The sequence below is a fragment of the Apium graveolens genome, chromosome 10, assembly GCF_009905375.1.
Source record: "Apium graveolens cultivar Ventura chromosome 10, ASM990537v1, whole genome shotgun sequence".
NCBI classification, from domain to species: Eukaryota; Viridiplantae; Streptophyta; class Magnoliopsida; order Apiales; family Apiaceae; genus Apium; species Apium graveolens.
This window is the reverse complement of record NC_133656.1, coordinates 106,189,126-106,209,764: the sequence shown is the minus strand read 5'-3', so window position 1 is coordinate 106,209,764 and position 20,639 is coordinate 106,189,126. Positions and strand designations below refer to the sequence as shown.

Here is a 20,639-nt window from a genome sequence, read left to right as displayed (position 1 = left end):
TATGCAATATATTGTTTTCCTTCTTTTTGCATATAATTGTTATTTTCCATTTAGCGGTTGTGACCTTTACCTTTGTTTTGAAGATCATGTAATGAGGACGCACCTTACCAAGGCGTTTTCCTTTTCTTTTAACAGCACTAATAAATTTTCTGAACTTTTTGCACAGATATGGCTCCCTAAAGGATTCCCGGGTCATTTGGGGTGCGTCCTAGTGACCAACCCAAGGCATGGGCGCAAAAGAAAGATGCCCAGAAAACTTAGTCTTCCACCCCCACTCCTGTTCATATTGCCCAATCAGCTCCCATACTGAAAAGGATGATTGTAGATCTCACTAAGAAACAGGGCGCGTCAAAGAAATCCAGGACTGAAGGCACGCCTTCCAACCCTACTTCCATGGCCCTCAACTACTTAGGCCCCCTTGGATCCCTTTATGTCACAGTTGAGGACGTCAGGCAGTGGCAGGCAAGAATTTGGATGAATCCACTAGGGCCTCAGTCAAAGCTTCTTGCCAGCTTTTGTTCCACTCTACTCAAGCTATGGATAAACTATTGGAGGAAAATGCCCTCTATAAGAGACTACAGGGAGACAACAACATTCTCCAAAACAATCTCAAAGATAAGGATCTTCTCCACTCCAAGGATATCAATGCAAAAGAATCTCAAATCTCTTTTCTTAAGGGTTAGATAGAAAACAAAGGCTCTCAACTTGACATTGCTAACAAAAAGGCTGAACTCCTCCACACAGAACTGGAAAAAGCAAAGCTCAAGATAGAGTACCTTGAAGGGCAACAGAGGGATGGTTGGTTAGACGAAAAGAGGGAAATTACAGATGACGCATTTGCTCAGGGATTTCACTCCTATATGGTTGGGTTCGTGGTAAATGACCCAGATTATACTTTTGAGAAGTTTGGGTAGGAGACAGTTGGTGAGATGTAGGAGTTCAAGAAGGATTATGCTGCAGAAATAAAGGAAAGAAGAGTTAAACTTGGGCTGCAAGAAGAAGAAGGCGCGCCTACAGATGATTCTACTAAGTACACGTCTGAGGTTGACCCTTTAGTTCCTCTTCAAACAATTCCTCCAAGTGATGATACTCAGGGCGTGCCCTGATTATGCTTTTTCTTTTAACTTTATTCAACCAACTCATCTTAATACTCGAGGTGCCAGCCCTCTTTTGAAGTTGTGCAATTTGTAAGACTAATTACTTTATGTGTTAGATTTGTTGAACTTCTATATTTTCTGATAAGTAGATTTTATATCCATTTAGAATGCTTCATATCTGCTTAAGTTGACGTGACCTCAAGTATGTGGTATTTTTAATGCATTTTTGTTGAGTCTTTGCAGAGCTATAGCTAGAGGCGGGAATGGACTTTTCTATGCTTCTATGGTGGAATGAGATCATGAAATGAAGGGCGAAAGCTTGCCATAGGAGCAGAGCGAGAAACAAAGAAAGGCAAATTTTTTTTGCAGAAGGCAAGCGCGGCAGCCCTCTACTTTGGCGCGCCCGCACTGTGTCTTGGCGCGCCCACGCTAGGTCGTGCAGAAAGAAATCCTGTTTTGATTCTGATTGGAAGTTTCATGCGGTCAAAGTAATCTAGAAGTATAAATACCATAAGATATCAATCAGAAGACGAGAACTGAAGGGAAAAACAAAAAAGTGGAGAGCAAAAGATGGCTAAGAAGAAGAAGATCTAGTTCTACATCTTATTTTTGTATTCTTCTAATTAGGTGATACTTTGAATGCTCGTTTCAGAATTTTTTCTAAACCTTAATACTTTAATATTCACTTGTAGTATTCAGAACCTTTTTACTATCATTTTTTCATCGGAACCCATGATGACGAGCCGTTCAATTATGAACTAATCATTATCATGAGAATCTAACAGATTTATTTATGGAGTTTAGTAGTTGATTGCCTTAAAGATTTCAGTGTGTGATGAATTATTGATTTCCTAGTATGGTTGTGCTTAATCTTCTTGGATGCATATCTAACATTTAAGTCGTATTGTTAATCTCTATTGAATGTGAAAGTGGATATAGAGGTTTAGAACTTGCCATGCTAGCATAGGTTTTATGGATGTTTTGACATGCATGATTCGTAGTTACACTGCCCTATGTGATTTCAATGGATAACTTGCTCTTAAACCGTTATATTTTCAAATCTTATAGACATATAGGGTCTAAACATAATTGGTTTCTGCTAGATTCTATCTAATTTGTGGATGCTGAGTGGTAAGATATATGTATATTGAAAGATAGCGTGTACTAATTTCGTGTCGTCTGATTAGTTATCATAACCATCACATATCATGATTAAAGACATAAACTCTGAATGAAGTATTTAATGAAGTTGGAATCCCATGTTTAATTTCATATAAGTAACTTGATTTTAATCTTTTAGTTAATTCATTCTAGCATAATTACTTTTAGATAATCAAACTCAATTTGATACATGTCTTAGCAGTGAATAATAATCATACATTGTTGCATAAGTGCACATTCTGAATTAAACCAGTCTCTGTGACTACGAACTAAACTTAATCTTATACTACTTGTGACTGTGTACGCTTGCGTGTTTTTTGTGTGAACAAGTTTTTGGTGCCGCTTCCGGGAACCGGTGTTAAATTTAGTTTATGTGCATGTCATCAGTGGTCATTAAAGTTCACTGACTCGGATTATTTCTCTTACCAATTTTACTTTGCTTGTGTGTTTCGGGTATTCGAGTGAGAGTGTATGCGAACACGTTCTCAATATCGTAAGGGCACACTAGAAGAAGTAGAAACGGAAGTGATCATGCAATGGGAGAACTAGTAGTAGAAACGAAAGCATTGAAGGATTATTCTCAACCAAAAATCAATGATATTCAGTTTAGCATTGTCATACCAGCCATTGCAGCTAATACCTTTGAAATTAAGCCTGGCACGATTCAAATGGTACATAATTTAGTCCAGTTTGGGGGTGCTCCAACGGAAGATCCCAATATGCACATTAGGGATTTTATCGAGATTTATGATACCTTCAAGTTCAACGGTGTTTCGGAAAATGCTGTGAAACTGAGACTTTTCCCATTTTCTCTGAGGGATAAAGCTAAGAGCTGGATGCACTCTCTACCAGCAGGTTCAATTACGACATGGGAGGATCTTGCTCAGAAATTTCTTACTAAATTCTTCTCTATGGCAAAAAAAGCTGCAATCAGGAATGCTCTTACTTAATTTACACAGTAGTCGGGAGAATCTTTATGTGAAGTTTGGGAGCGCTACAAGGAGATTCTTAGGAAGTATCCTCATCATGGAATGCCTGATTGGATGGTAATCAATTGCTTCTATAATGGGTTGGGAACACAGTCAAGACCCATGCTAGATGCAGCATCAGGTGGAGCATTATGGGCTAATAGCTATGAGGAAGCTTATGAGCTGATTGAAATGATGGCCGCTAATGAATATCAGTTACCAACTCAGAGACTACCACAAGGCAAGGTAGCAGGAATTCTGGAGGTGGATACAACTATGGCTATAGCGGCTCAGCTAAAGGCGTTGATTATGAAAGTGGATTCTCTGACCAACTATGGAGTTCATCAGATAGCAAGTATTTGTGATCTTTGTGCAGGTGCACATGTGATGGATCAATGTGCTATATCTAGTGAGTCAGCACACTTTGTGAGCAATTTTCAGATACCACAGCAACCAGTCCCTGCCGTTTATCACCCTAATAATCGAAACCATCCTAATTTCAGTTGGAGCAATAATCATAGTAGTATACAACATCCACAACAGCCTTACCAGCAGTTTGAAGCCAAGCCATTCAACCCTCGTGGTTTTCAACAACAGTATGCACCAAGGCAATAATTTCAACCACAGGGAATGCAACAACAATCTCATGGAAGTGCTGGTCAGTTTGCTAATGAAAAATCTGAATTGGAAGAACTGAGGCTAATGTGTAAAAGCCAAGTGGTTTCAATCAAAAGTTTGGAGAATCAAATAGGACAAATTGCTAATGTGTTGCTGAATAGACCACGAGGAACTCTTCCTAGTGATACAGAGGCTAACCCAGGAAAGAGGGAAGTCAAAGAACAGTTGAAAGCAATCACTTTGTGATCTGGAAAAGTTGCTAACCATCAAACATCAACAGCTGAGTAAAATGAAAAAGTGCACGGGCAGAAGGTCAGCGCGCCCACGCTACCTCTCAGCGCGCCCGCGCTCTCCCCTGAACCAGAAAATGGAAGTCTTGATAAAGCTTATCAGAAGGGCGGTGAAGCAGAAATGAACAAAAATTCTGCTGAACAATCTACTCCTGAGCAGAATACAGGCAACAAACAGGTCTATCCGCCTCATCCATATCCAAAAAGACTTTAGAAGCAGAAGATCGACAAGCAGTTTGCCAAGTTTCTGGAGGTTTTTAAGAAATTGCATATTAACATACCTTTTGCGGGAGCTCTAGAACAGATCCCGAGCTATGTAAAGTTCATGAAGGGTATTCTATCTCGGAAATTGAAAATTGAAGAGTTGGAAACCGTTGCTCTAACGGAAGAGTGCAGTGCGGTGCTACAATAGAAATTGCCTCCTAAACTTAAAAGCTTCACCATACCATGCACTATTGGCAAGTTATCTTTCGACAAGTTCTTGTGCGACTTGGGAGCTAGTATCAATCTGATGCCATTATCTGTCTTCATGTAACTTGGGCTGCCTGATCCAAAACCTACAAACATTTCCTTACAACTGGTTGATCGGTCCATCACATATCCGAGAGGTATAGTGGAAGATGTCTTGGTTAAAGTGGATAAACTCATCTTCCCTATTGATTTTGTCATTCTAGACTTTGAGGAGGATAAGAAGATTCCTATTATCTTGGGAAGACCATTCTTAGCTACATGCTGAACTTTGATCGATGTGCAAAAAGGAGAGCTTACAATGAGGGTTCAAGATCAGGATGTCGCTTTTAATGTGTTCAATGCAATGAAATTCCCAACAGATAAAGAGGAGTGCTATAAAGTAGAATTGTTCAACTCGGTAGTGAATTCGGAGATGGAGCAATTGTTAAGGTCAGATACCTTAGAGAGAGCCTTAATAGGGGAATCTGATATTGAAGACGAAGAAAGAGCAGAACAACTTCAGTTGTTGAATGCATCTCAGTGGAAGAGGAAGTTGGATATGCCATTCGAGTCTCTTGGAATAGCAGAGCTAAAAAAATCTCAGGAACGTCTTAAACCATCTATTGAAGAAGCTCCCACACTTGAGCTCAAACCACTGCCGGATCACTTGAGGTATGCATTTTTAGGTGATGCATCTACGTTACCAATTATTATTGCGTCTAACCTGTCAAGTAGTGATGAAGACAAGATTTTGCGAATTCTGAGAGAGTTCAAATCAGCAATCAGATGGGCTATAACAGATATCACGAGAATCATCCATTCTTATTGTATGCATAAAATTCTGCTTGAGGAATGAAGTAAACCTACCGTTGAACATTAGAGAAGACTCAATCCTATCCTGAAAGAGGTGGTGAAGAAAAAATTCTTAAATGGCAGGATGCAGGGATCATTTATCCTATTTCAAATAGTTTATGGGTGAGCCCGGTGCAGTGTGTGCCTAAGAAAGGAGGCATTACAGTTGTAGCTAATGAGAAGAATGAGCTCATCCCACTCCTACAGTCACAAGGTGGAGAGTATGCATGGATTATCGGAAGGTTAATAAAGCCACCAGAAAAGATCATTTTCCGCTTCCATTCATCGATCAAATTCTTGATAGGTTGGCTGGTCATGAGTAGTATTGCCTTCTGGATGGGTACTCAGGTTATAATCATATTTGTATTGCCCCGGAAGATCAGGAGAAGACCACTTTTACTTATCCTTTTGGCACTTTCGCTTTCTGTCGAGTTTCTTTCGGGCTCTATGGTGCACCTGTTACTTTTTAGAGATGCATGATGGCCATATTCTCTGACATGATTGGTATAAATGTAGAGGTGTTCATGGATGATTTTTCCGTTTTCGGATCTTCATATGATGAGTGTTTGTATAATCTGGGCTTGGTGCTGAAAAGGTGCGCTGAGACCAATATGGTGCTTAACTGGGAAAAATGTTACTTCATGATGCAACAATGTATCATTCTTGGGCACAAGGTATCTAGAAAAGGGCTAGAAGTGGATAAGGAGAAAGAGGAGACTATTGAAAATCTTCATCCACCAATCTTAGTTAAATGAATCCGCATTTTTCTTGGTCATGCGGGTTTTTATCGGTGATTCATTAAAGACTTCTCCAAAATTTCTAAACCCTTGTATAATTTGTTGGAGAAGGATGTTCCCTTCAAATTTGATGAAGAATGTTTAGCTGCTTTCGAGATTCTGAAAAAGAAGTTGACTACAACACCTGTTATCATTGCACCTGATTGGGGTGAGCCTTTTGAAATGATGTGTGTTGCTAGAGACTTTGCAGTTGGAGCTGTTCTCGGTCGGAGAAAGGAGAATATTTCCATGTGGTTTACTACGCTAGTAAAACCCTTAATGATGCTCAGCTGAATTACACTACTACGGAGAAGAATCTTTTGGTGTTTGTTTACGGGTTCGAGAAATTCAGATCTTACTTGATTGGGACAAAAGTGACGATTTACACTGATCATGCAGCTATTAAATATTTAGTCTCGAAGAAAGATTCAAAAACATGATTAATTCGATGAATTCTCTTGCTTCAGTAATTCGAGTTGGAAATCAAAGACATGAAAGGTACGGAAAACCAGGTATTGGATCATCAATCACGTTTGGAAGATCAAGGTAAAGCTTTACAAGATAACATGTTAATCAACGAATCTTTTCCCGATGAACAACTTTTTGGGTACAAGAAGAACCATGGTTTGCAGATATAGTGAACTATCTTATGAGTAATGTGATTCCCTCAGAATTTTCTTATGCTCAAAGGAAGAAGTTTTTACATGAAGTGAAGTGGTATCGATGGGATGAGCCGTTCTTGTTCAGACAGAGGGAAAATCATATAATCAGGAGGTGCATTCCGTATAGTGAAACGAAGGGTATTTTGTGAGATTATCACGCCACTGCGTATGTTGGTCATTATGGTGGAGAGAAGACCATTGCCCGTATTCTTCAAGTGGGATTTTTCTGGCCAACCTTGTTTAAAGATGCTCATCAGTTTGTGGTGAGATATGATCGCTGTCAACGGGTTGAGAATATGTCCAAGAGGGACGAGATGCCTCTAAACGTGCTTCTTGAAGTTGAGATTTTTGATGTGTGGGGAATATACTTCATGGGACCATTTATATCATCGTGCAACAATCAATATATTCTCCTGGCAGTAGATTATGTGTCTAAATGGGTTGAGGTTAAGGCTTTTCCATTTAACGATGCTAAGGTGGTGATAAATTTTCTTCATAAGAACATATTCACACGTTTCGGTAGTCCACGAGTAATAATCAGTGACGAGGGAACGCATTTCTGTAATCACATATTTACTGCATTAATGGAAAGGTATCGTGTGAATCATCGTGTTACCACAACTTATCATCCTCAGATTAATGGGCAGGCTAGAGTGTCTAATCGAGAAATCAAGCAAATCTCGAAAAATATGGTGAGTCCGTCACGAAAAGATTGGTCATTGAAGCTAGATGAAGCTGTTTGGGCCTACAGAACAGCATACAAGACACCTTTTGGTATGTCTCCTTTCCAGTTGGTGTATGGTAAGGAGTGTCATCTTCCTGCTGATTTAGAACATAAGGCGTACTGGGCTTTGAAGAAATTGAATCTTGACATGTCGGCTGTTGGAGAAAGGAGAATGCTCCAAATTAATGAGCTCGATGAGTTTCATCTATAGGCTTACGAGAACAACAAGTTATATAAGGAGAAGGTAAAGAGATGGCATGATAGGAGGTTGGTTCACAAGTCATTTGTGCCTGGTCAGCAAGTCCTACTTTTCAATTCTCGTCTCAAACTTTTTCCAGGGAAGTTTAAGTCAAGGTGGTCAGGGCCGTTCATAGTCAAAATTGTGTTTCCACATGGTGCAGTGGAAATTTTTAATAAGCTTCCAGACCAGGCATTTAAGATTAATGGTCAGAGGTTGAAGCATTACTTTGATGATACGGTGAACCGTGAAGCGGTGATCGCCGTTCTTGCTACGACTTGAATTTAGAAGCTTCACGTCAAGCTAAGGACGGAAAATAAACGCTTCGTGGGAGGCAACCCACGTGTTTCTATAGTATTGTAGCATATATATATATATATATTGGCAGTAGCTCAGCACATCCGTGCTATCCTCCACCGTGCCCGCGCTTGTCTAACAGAAGCTCAGCGCGCCCGCACCCTCTTCCTGCGCGCCCGCACCCTCTTCCTGCGCGCCCGCACCTACCCGCTGTTCAGCAAAAAAAAATAAAACAATTGCTACACGGGTTTACCCAAAATTTACCCTAACCCTACCCAATATTTTACAACAACCTCCCTTCATATCTCTACTACATATATCGATTCTTATATACTTACCCATCTTTATATACCCACAATCCTTTGCTCTACATACACTTTTTGCACTCAATTCACAACCAATTGCTTGATTCTGGCACCTAAGAGAGCAAGATTTATTGGTAGTAGTAGCACTCATCCCTCTTCTACAGAGGACTCTAGTATGGGTGATGGTGATAACAAATTCAATTTACCGGAGGCACAAGCGGAATTTGCTCAATTGATGTCTAAATCAGTGGCAAAGGGGAGGGGATTCTTGCCTACAGCTCTAGATGAGCAGTTAGTGGAGATGATTGCAGATATGGGTTGAGAGAGCTTTTGTGAGGAACCATTCACGGTTCCATTAAGCATTGTACGGGAGTTCTATGCCAATGCTAAGACTGAGAAGAATGGATTTTCTATGGTTCGGGGTTTAACTGTGGATTATCGTCCTACTGTTATTCGCTGGGTTCTTCATCAACCTGCAAAACCTAGGGGTGCTGAAGATTGGGCGCGCAAGACCCGGGCTGATTTGGATTTGGATTATATCTTTGCGGAGCTATATGTTCCGGGTATGGCATGGAAATTCAAAGCAGGATCAACAGAGCCGCTCACCTTCCCTGCTTCTTCCAGGAACAGGTGTGCGACGACCTGGAATTTGTTCATGTGTGTTAATATTCTGCCTTCTTCATATTCGCATGAGGTCACTTTGGACCGGGCCATACTCTTGTGGGGGATTCTGAATGAGGAGTACATTGATCTTGGTTATGTCATTCATCAGAGCATGCTTCGATTTCTACGAGGTGAGACGACAGGGGTGATTCCTCATGGCTCTATTGTTACTAAATTGTGCACAGCTGTGGGTGTTTGGTGGTCTGAGGAGGAGCAGTTGCAGATGCCGAGTGCTCATATTGATCATTCTATGATTTCTAGGTTGGAGGAATGGGACGGTAGTGTGCTCCATGACAAGGGGTTAGAGTATATTTATGATGATGCAGAGGGTGGCCGGCTGAATCCTCTCATGCCTACAGAGGGACCCTCTCATGCGCAGCAGGCAGTTGATAGGTCTGGTTTTGGTGATGCTCAGTATAGACGGTTGACTCGGTGTATTGATGTCATGCATGACATCCACCGCCGTTTTGCGGAGGACTTGACACAGGCACTAGGTAGTTCTTTTCGAGCCACTGGTGTAGAGGTTGATTGACCATCTTTTAGAGCTAACACAGTGTATTCATCGCCTGGTTCTCCACCCGAAGAGGGTGATCCTGCTGACAGTTAGGTATTCTCTTGTTATCCTTATTATTACCTTCAATGAGGTCATTGAATATTTTAAGTTTGGGGGTGGTAATTTAAGGATTAGTAGTAGTAGAGTCGTGTTCATATAGGAACCATATTACATGTGTAGTGGTACTTCATTCATAATCCTGTATTGCTATTCATATAAACCATAATTATTTGCATAATTGTTTCTGTATATTATGTGAGTCCATTTAGTTGCATTTTCATAGCATATATCATGATCCCCTATGATGAGCTATTTCCGGTTGGTAGGTCGGTATTCATTTGGGTGTGGTGATGATGAATAAAGGGGTGATTAAGTTCTTATGAATTAACTTGCATGTCCAGAAGCAAAGCCTATTCACAAGTCTCTTTGGTTGCTTTTGGACTAGATTAGGGCCATACTGGTTTGGTTGTTGAAATTTAATTACTTGTTTATATTTAGAATGTTTGATATTCCCTTGATGACGAATGAGTGCTAAAATATAAATTCGGGGAAACCATGGATTTCATTGCTAGTTGTTAATCAAAGTTAGGCATCAAAAGGCTAGTAGCCGCTCATATTTATGAGTAGTCTAGGGATGGATGAGATGGAGCGTAACACACTCATTCTAGAAAAAAAAGCAAAAGAGAGGAAAAAAGGAATTTTTTTGTGTTAGTATCTGATTATGCAGAATTGACCACGAGTGAGCTCTTTAATACTCGAGCAATTAAGTTCTAGGAGACTTTGTGCCTAGTGACCTAAGGCTTGTTCATTCTGGGATTTGCTAACATAACGCTCGCTACATGGGTATTATTGCATAAGTCTTTCGGGGCCTTATCCATTGCACGGTCAAATGAGCATTTGTGTTGATATGTTCAGTGTTGTAGCATGAATCATTGTCTAACTCTAGTGATGATGGAGGTGTTTTGGAGTCATGATGTGTTTACCGTTCATTTTACTTATAAGTGATATTTAATATGAATGCTGGCATCGGTTTCACCTAGTAGCCGTTGTCTATGTTTAGAAATTAAAACTCTCAAATATATGGATTTAACTTTGACATCGGCTGATTTTATTAATCGTTGTCTATTTTCAGAAATTAAAAAGGCCAAATTATGCTTTGAACTTTGACATCAGTTTATTTTGTTAACCGTTGTCTATGGCCATTTCTAAAAAAATAAAATTTTACTTGTCTTTCCCCCCCCCCCCAATTGCGGTACACTTTCCCCCTTTAATTTTAACAAAATATCACTTTATTCTTATTCCCCCCTTTTCCAAAATATCTATCACTCCACTCTCTCTCCCGCGACCTCAGCTCTCTCTTCTCTCTCGCCTCTCACCTCTCTCTCACATCTCTCCCCTCTTTCTCTCTTACTAGACTCTCTCTCACCTGGCTAGCTCTCTCGAACTTTTTCCGTCATCTCTCACATCACTCTCTATCTCGACCTCACTTTCTCACTCATATCTCTCTGTTAAATAACAACTACTGATTACAGTTACAAAAACCCGATTTTTAATTACACGAATCCTTAATTGTTCGATTCTCTTCAATTATATGAAGGTCAAACCCTAGATCTGGCTTCTTCAATTTGTTTGAGTTTTGCATAATTTAAGTGTTTAATTAGTTGATTTATGTGTACATGTTACTATATATTTTGTTATCTCTCTCACCCCCTCTCTGTATCCATCCCTCTCTTTATCTATATTTATCTCGATCTCCACTCGGCCTCTCAGTTCTACTTTTCAGCTTATCCTGTCCACCTTACAAATGGTGATTTTCCTTGTGCTATAACTAGTATATACAACTGGGTTTGAAGAGAATTGGCTTTGCATATGTTTTCCAGTTGGAAAGTAGCACGCTTTTCCTTGGAATTGAATAGTTTATAACATTATTTCGATTTACCGGTGTTGTTGGTTGTGTGACCAGAACGTCGATTAGTTAAAATATTTATTTATTATTTTATAGTTATAAGCATCTAAGGGCAAGGGAATCAGAGTGTCTACTTCAGTATGCAAAGCACGCCCATCTCTCGTCCTAGATTCGAATTCTCGAGAAGCAATTCACGAGGATATGGAGAATAATAATGGTATAATTTCTCCCCAGATCCATCGACTTTGTGTTATGCTGGTAGTATATGTGTTGATTCTGATATTGTGTATTTTTATAGGTACTGACTGGGCACGAGGATAATGTAGACTATGCATGAGATCAGAATATTGGTGAGTATGCTACTATGTTGTACGTTAATGTAACATATTTATGGATGGTTTTTAGTTATTAACCTTGATTCACATTATATTTACTTAAAGTCAATTCTTGTTTCATCTTCGGGGAACAAGTTACAAGTATTTGACCGGCAAAAATGATCATATGTATATACCGTATATGTTAATCCTAACCCTTGAAGTTGCGAGATATTAGGGACATAAGAGTGCATCTTGGCATTGTAAATTGTTATAATCAGAAATGAAACTTATGCATTGCTCAAAATTTGTTCTAAAACAAAAGGCAATAAGCATATAGGTTTAGATGAATACTGTGAAATTGTTCAGAGAGTTCCCTCCTTTGTTAGCATGTAATAGTTTCCCATATGTGTTTGGAATTTTTACAGTTCATCACATGTCTGTTCATCAAGGAATCAAGGGAATCAACTAAAATTAATTGAAGGCTGACATCCAAGGAGGCTTCTTCCTTTTCAGTAGGAGTAAAATCTTCAGGCTCTTTTGCATAGGTTCTAGCTTTGGTAATTACAACATCATTTTCTATAACCTCTAGTTCAATAACCATCGGAATTTTTGGACACTTCTTTAACACATCCAGATATTTGGGATTTGCAACTTGTAAGAACAAGAGCATCTTCTTCCACATAATATAATTTTCTTTATCGAACAGTGGAATTTTAACGGTTCCAACTTTTTGTGAAGTCATTATAAATTTTTGAATAAATAAAAATTCAAGGAGTGGAAGAATCACAAAAGTCTAGGATCTTGATTTGTTCGTTAATCAGAAGGCTCTGATACCAATTGTTAGGTCCCAATATGTTTGTAGAAGGGGGGGTTGAATACAAACTATACCGTTTAATTGAATTTAATGCGGAATAAAAAAGTGAAACAAAATTCAAGTTAAATAAAACTATTATTAAACTTGAAAGGTGTTACAACAACGGTATCGATTACAAGGGATTAATCTCAAATAAATTATCACAAATCTAGAATAAATTCGACATGAACTTTTTCTATTTTTACAATAAAAAGATCAAATGCTAGAAGCAATTTGAGATTAAGTACTAGGGATTTTGATCCGCTAGATAGTTACACAAGAACAAGAGAATGATTTCTAGTGGTTTAGATTTAACTATAAATGCTAGAAATTAATGTCCTTGAATTTAACAGTTGAAGATAAAAAGTTTCTACTGCTCTGTTCTGTCTGTTCTTGAGTAGTTGAGTGTATTCAATATATGTTCTCTGTTGTCTTGAATGTCTGCTGCTCGAATTAAATAAACCAATCAACAGAATTGATTTAAACTACCAAGACAATTGGCATGACTATCTGTTGTACTAGCATGACAATCGGTGAGACAACTGGATGAACTAGCAAGACTATCAAATTTGAACTGGCAAGACAATTCTCCTCCCTGCTAGAACTTTCGGTGAGACAATCAGAAATGACCTGGCATGACAATCGGTATGACAATCTGGATTGTCATGCCAGTTCAAGTTTAATTGTCTTATTGAATTAAAACTGATTTTAATTCAAATACATATCTGAAAATTAATAATATTAATTCGAAATTAATTATTCAATTAATTCAATTAATCAATAAATTAATCTTTGCAGATATAAATTATTTTCTTAATTAAATTATATGACTTAATTAATTAATAGAGATTAATACTACTCTTGAACTGCAACTATTCTTCTGAAAATCTTTTGAATATTATGAATCTATTCCACCACTTCAATGTTGACACTCGATGTACTGTTTGGTTCATGAATGACTAACTTCTGTGACGTTTCTTCATATATTGACTTTAATAACTTGATTTTCTTCAGATTAAATCTCTGTAATTGTTTGATACACTGACAAGATCTCTGACACTTGATTGAATCCATAATCTTGATTTATATCACTGAGGCTTGATCAATTTCTTGAACTTCTTCCAGTGAATTAATTCCTCAAGTCTGTAGATGAACAATGTTACTTTGAGAGATCTCTTTGACGATAGAACCACTATTTACTTGTTACATTCTTATTTGAGTTGAGTTAAATCCTCGAATAAACAAATAGGCTATGACATATGCCTTTCAATCACCCCCTATTTGTTTGTTAGAAAATAATAACAAATACCTAGAGGATAACTCAACTAATAAATAAGAAAAACATATAAACAGTAATGCAAAGTAAATAGCAGAAAAGTTCTGGATTATATTTAACATTTTTCAGATTCCAAAATAAATTTACAAGTGAATACAAGATAGATGTTCCTCTAGACTGAACATATGAATATATTTGTCTATCTTGATTCATTAAGCTCTAAGCATATTACATTAAGTTTTGAGCAATTTGAATTCAGTTGTCTTCTCTTCCGAATTCACCTTCTTCCAAATCTTGCAGCAACTCCTTGTCATAGACACGATCCCTTTCTGAAGTGAAACTGGCTGGTCTAACTGGTTAAACTCCAACTGACTTTAGCTTATTCTTCAACTGATTATACCTTTTAATGTTCTTTTCACAGTAAGCTTGAATCAGATCAGCAGCTTTAGTTTTCAACTCAGATGAGTATCCAGCAGTTCTTAAGTGATGTTCCATCAAGACAAGATGCTTAGCAGAGTAGTCTTTAAGAGATTGTGAATCGAGATGGCGGATTTGAAGACAGTCAGACTTAAAGAATCTTACTTGAAAGGGCAAGTTGACCACTTGAGGACTAGCCCTATTAGCAAACTCTTTTAGCCTTTCACGAAGGACTTCATTCAATTCTAAGCTTCTTTTGGCTTTGTTGAGAAGAACCCAAATCTCTAATAAAGAACGATTCTCAAACAGATGAAGTGATACCTTGAAAGATCCTTCACTCTGACAATATACAAAAATGCTCATTTCATTTAATGATCTGTCAAAAGCAGCTGAGATCCTTGAGATTTCAGTCTTGATAGCATTCATGTACACGTCATTGTTAGGATTAGAAATTTCCAGCCTGTCGAGAAGATGTAGAAACTCCCTATCATTGTTCGTGCTCAGCTGAGGTATATCAATAACTCTTCTTGCTTCATCCCATTTTACACCAATCTTTAGATTGGCATCTCTTCTTCTTGCTTCAGCTTTAATGTCATGAAGACGTTGCTTTTCAAGAGTTTATGTTCTTTGGATTTCTTTCTTCATATCAATGATCTGAGATATCTTTTTAAGTTCAGCTTCTTTTCTCTTTAACTCTGACTGCTGCTGCTGGAACTCTTTCTCAAAAACAGGATCCACTTGAGCTTCCTCTTCCCATTCTTCAAAATTACTTTCCTCCTCAGCTTCAAAGATACCAGCTTTATCTTCCAAGACTGGTTCAGTGGGAACATCAAGAATATCGAAGTCATCTTGTTCTCCACTATAGTAGACATCATCAGCCTTCCTTATCTTTCCAGCAGAAGAATCTTTTTCTTTTCCTTTTGCACTTCTCCCCTGCTTCTTTCCCTTAGTTGAGGAATCCTCTATAGATTTCCCTTTAGACCCTTTATGACCTCCATTACCTCCAGAGCCCGAGCCTCCACCAGACGGCCCTTCAAAGAAGGTCATTTGCTCTTCATTAGGGCAGTGAGAATTTTTAATCATAAAATACAAGTGCTTCATCCCTTCATTGAGATGTTCCATGCCCTTTTCTATCTTTAGGAATCTGGAAGAGTCCAGTGAATGGCTCATTTCAACCAGGTCTTCAAGAGAATTCATTCTAGTATGGAGAGAGCAGAAGTTTGCAATATCTCCGGCTAATAAAGTTGGAGATTCCTGAATGGATTTAAGCTTTGGTATCACAGTGGTCTTCAAATCTGAGATATCATTCCTGATGAATGCCAGCTGATTGTTGACAGAGGTGGAAGAAGAAGACCGTTCAACCACTTGTGCTTTAAATGTTTAAGCCTCAGCCTGACTTTTAGCAAGTTGTTCTTTCAGAGTAGGAATCTGAGCTAACAGGTTTTCAGTGTTTGTGTCTGTGTGTACGCTCACCTGAATATCTCTCGTTTTTTGTTCACTCATCTCACGTGCTTGTGTTTCTCTCAATATAATTGCTCGTGAGGAGCCATCATGTTGCTGGTCGTCTGTACCTGCAATTGAAATCACCCTAGCCTCTTTAAGAGAGGTCAGTAGTGGTGCAATGGGAATTCGCGAGTCTCGATCCTCAGCCAAGTCTATCTTTTCATGGGAAATAGATGTCTGAATTGCTTGAGGGATAGACTGACCGAGTTGCCCTCCACTTTCTCCAGATAAATCTGCGAGTGGAGAATCCCGTGAGGGAGCCAGAGGTGTTGGATTTGGGAGGGGAGAAAATGACTCTATTAGAGGTGGCTGAGAGTCAGATTTTCCCTCTGAAGCATGTGAATGCTCTTCTGCCGTAACTATGGCAGACACTGTAACCGACTCAATATGCACTCCTCTCTTTGTGTCCTGAGTGTCATCTAATGGTATGTATGCTTCCATTGTGAGTAATGGAAGTGTGCTTGACTCAGATCAAGATGCCATGGCCCTATGTCGAATTTCAATAGATTCATCCTGTTGAGAGAATGTCTCTAGTAACTGTTCAGTGGCCATTTCAAAGTCCATGTCCTGTTGGGAGGACAAGGATGGGCTTTCAGATGCCTCAGTAAATGTTCTTCTCTTCTTGGGAGGAGGCAGAGCTGAGGGTTCATTCACTTCTAAAAACACACTACTTCCAACTAACCTTCTCGGTAACATTTTTGACAGTGGGGGAGAGTTTGAGATAGGTTGTGACTCTGTGTTTAGCTCTATGACCTGGGATTGAAGCTGTGGTTCTACAACTTCATGGTCAGCCCTAACAACCACTGGGGGTCTTACATCAGAAGTAGGAATAGGTTGAAAGTGAGGAATTATTACCTGCAGTGGAAGAGCATTTGATGTTTGAGCCTGGGTGGCTTGAACCACTGGAGGTTGAGTTTGCTGTTCATGACCGGGAAGATTAAAAATTGGTAAAGGAATGAAGGTGGCCATGAAAGCAGATACAAGTACTGGAAATTGCATGAATTTAAAGGTTGTGTCTTGGTGTGTGTATATCTTTTTGCTTACCGGAGGGGGTTCAGCTACTGATGAGTTAGCAAAAAGAGTCTTATGCTCAGGTGTGAGAAGATGTTCTACTATAAGCATGAGAAATCGAGCGTAGTAGCAAGAAACCCTATGATTTGTAGAATGATCTCGCAAAGCTGCAGTGAGACGTCTTAGAAGAATGGGTAAAAGTAATTTGCCAAAATTGATCCTTTGATTGAAAACAACCGCAAGACCAATATACTGCAGAATGAAAGTGATGTTGTGAAAATTGGATTTAGTGCAGTTGGCAAACACTTTGGAAAGTGTATCGAAGAAAATATCCCATTCAGAAACCAAATTTGATTTAGACAACTTAGTCAAATTAATCACCCCCTGATAGTTAATAGCAAGAAAAAAAATTGAAATCTCATTGTCAGAGGGTAAATTACAGAAATTGTCCATTGGAAAATTTAAAGCTCTATTGATGACTGTTTCATTAACTACATACTGTGTGTTTGCCACAGTGAATGAAAAAGATTTAGAATCAGCGGCCACAGTAGAAGTTGTGCAAATCAGTCTAAGCAAGTCTACATTTAATAGAACATTTGATTTAATAGCAGAGCTAACAATCAAATGATCATTTAAAAATCTAATCCACGGCTTAAATTTTTCAACATTACAATTATCTGGATTAAAAAAACCAACATGATTATGCGAGACAATATGGAAAGGAAGAGCCATTTTAAAAACAAATACAAAAAAAGACACAACCTATCACACACAACACAATACCAGTTTTTAAGCCCAAAAGCGAATTGGGATATATATTTTTTAAGAAAAAACTGAAGAACACACAGCCAATGAAATGAAAGATTTGATTTTAAAAAAAAATTAGGGCAGCACTTCTGTATGTATATATGTGTATGTATATATAACAGGAGTGAATTTATGTTATGCTGAGTAAAAACTCGAGCAAGGAAGGAGAGTGACAATGGCGGTTTTGACTGTTCGGTTACTGGAAGACGAGAGAGAGAGATGTTGTTTAATCGATTGTTAGAAATGAAAACAAACAAACAAACATTAGCCTAAGTACTACAACTGGTATGACAATCCGGGATTGTCATACCGATTGTCATACCAGGCAAACTACTGGAATTCTAATAGAAAATAAAAGGAACTGGTATGACAATCTGATAGTCATACCGATACAAAATAAAAGTAATTTTTAAAAGAAAATAAAAAGAATTGGTATGACAATCCGATAGTCATACCGATTGTCATACCAGTACAAAATAAAAGTAGAAATATATAAAACTATACTGAAAATTAAAATAAACACAGTTAATACTGGAATGACTTTCAGCAAGACAATTGTAATAGTCTTGCTGATTGTCATTGTAGTAACATATATAAAAACATAAAAATGATTTTAAAAACAAAATAAAATATGTAAAAATAACTTAAATAATATATACAATTACAGAATAGACAAATAAAGACTAATAAAAATATGGCAAAAATGCAAAAAATATTTTCAAAATTAAAATATTTCAGAAATTATTATATTTTAGTCCAAAAATAGATTTCTTTTGAATTTTAGCAAATAAAATTCATAGAAAAATATTTTTAGAGAAAAATAAAATATTATGAGATATTAAAATTAACAAGTTGAAGAAATAAAGAAGATAAGATAATAAAAATTACATAGAAATATGGTAAACATGATAAAATAAATTTGCAAATAAATTTTTCATTCATGAAAAATTTATTTGTAAATTCATTCAAGAACAGATCTCAGATATTAACTAGTTTAATCACTAAAACTATTCAACATACCCAATTTACCAACTAATCTGGTAAATGTGGATTCATCAAGTGATTTAGTGAAAATATCTGCTATTTGTTCTTCTGTTGGAACTAAAAATAGTTCAATAGTACCATTCATGACGTGCTCTCTAATAAAATGATACCTGATGTCAATGTGCTTGGTCCTTGTGTGCTGCACAGGGTTGTTGGTGATGGCTATTGCACTTGTATTGTCACATAGAATAGGAATTTTGTTCAATACAGAGCCATAGTCCCGTAGCTGGTTCCTAATCCACAAGATATGAGTACAGCAGCTTCCAGCAGCAATATATTCAGCCTCGGCCGTTGAGTTGGAAACTGTTTGTTGTTTCTTGCTGTACCATGAGACTAGCCTGCTACCTAGGAATTGAAAACTCCCTGAGGTGCTTTTCCTATCAACAACACTTCCTGCGTAATCTGAATCTGTATATCCAACAAGGTTAAAACCAGATTCTTTAGGGTACCAAATACCTAGATTTGGTGTTCCCTTAAGATATCTCAAGATTCGTTTAACAACAACGAGATGAATATCTCTAGGATCCGCTTTGAACCTTGCACATAAGCATGTAGCATACATAATATCTGGTCTACTTGCAGTAAGATAGAGTAATGAGCCAATCATACCTTTGTAGCTTGTGACATCTACCTTAATGGAGTTTTTACATGGTCCAAGCTTGACAGTTGTAGATGACGGAGTCCTTGCTGATGCAGAATCCTCTAGATTGTACTTTTTGAGGAGTTCCTTGAGATACTTGGATTGACAAATAAATATGCCATCTAACCTTTGATTTACTTGTAATCCGAGAAAGAACTTCAGCTCTCCCATCATGCTCATTTCAAATTTGTTGTGCATTAACTTAGCAAATCTCTTACATAGACTATCATTAGTAGACCCAAATATTATATCATCCACATAGACTTGGACTAATAAAGTATCAGTCTTATGCTTTTTAAAAAAGAGAGTTTTGTCTATGACACCTCTAGTAAAGCCATTTTCAATTAGAAATTCAAAAAGAGTGTCATACCATTTTCTCGGAGACTGTTTGAGACCATAGATAGCCTTGAAAAGAAATTAGACAAAATCCAAATGATCTGGATCTTCAAAACCGGGAGGTTGCTCTACATATACCTCTTCATCCAACCTTCCATTCAGAAAGGCACTCTTGACATCCATTTGATAAACTTTAAAGTTCAAGAATGCTGTGAATGCCAGAAATATCCTGATGGCCTCAAGTCTAGCCACTGGAGCATAGGTTTCATCATAATCAATGCCATCAGCTTGAGAATACCCTTTAGCTACCAGTCTTGCTTTGTTTCTTGTAACCACACCATCTTCATCTAGTTTATTCCTGAATACCCACCGAGTACCAATAGCTTTCTTGTATGTAAATCTAGGTACCAATTTCCATACTTGTTGATGTTCAAACCGATTGAGTTCATCTTGCATAGCAATTGCCCAATCTGGATCAGTCAGTGCTTCCTCAATCTTCTTAGGTTCCATCTTAGAAAGAAATCCTGAGAACAGACATTCATTTTGTGTAACACATCTAGTTCTGACTCCAACATCTGGATCACCAATAATTAACTCAAAAGGATGAGCTTTATTCCAGACAGTCTGTCTTGGAAGATTTGATATTGATGATTCGCCTTGAAATACATTGGGATGTTGTGTCCTACTAGTTGATCCTTTAGCATCTCCCCCTGAGTTGTTTCCAGGTTGACTTGATGATTCACCATCAGTAGCAGTGGTATCTCCATTATTGCCAATGTTTCCATCATTATTACCTTGAGTATCATCATGATTAACAGGTTCTTCACCAGTAGCAACCTCAGGTTCTTGATCATTTTCTGATTCTGAATCTGACA

At 38.0% G+C, this 20,639-nt stretch overlaps 1 non-coding gene across 1 annotated transcript; it reads right to left on the bottom strand.

The window, feature by feature from the left end:
* Nucleotides 1–3,184: 3,184 nt before the first annotated feature.
* On the bottom strand, nucleotides 3,185–3,291 carry LOC141694528 (small nucleolar RNA R71). Its single transcript, XR_012563823.1, has one exon. It is a non-coding gene; the product is annotated as a small nucleolar RNA R71 (small nucleolar RNA).
* Nucleotides 3,292–20,639: the final 17,348 nt, after the last annotated feature.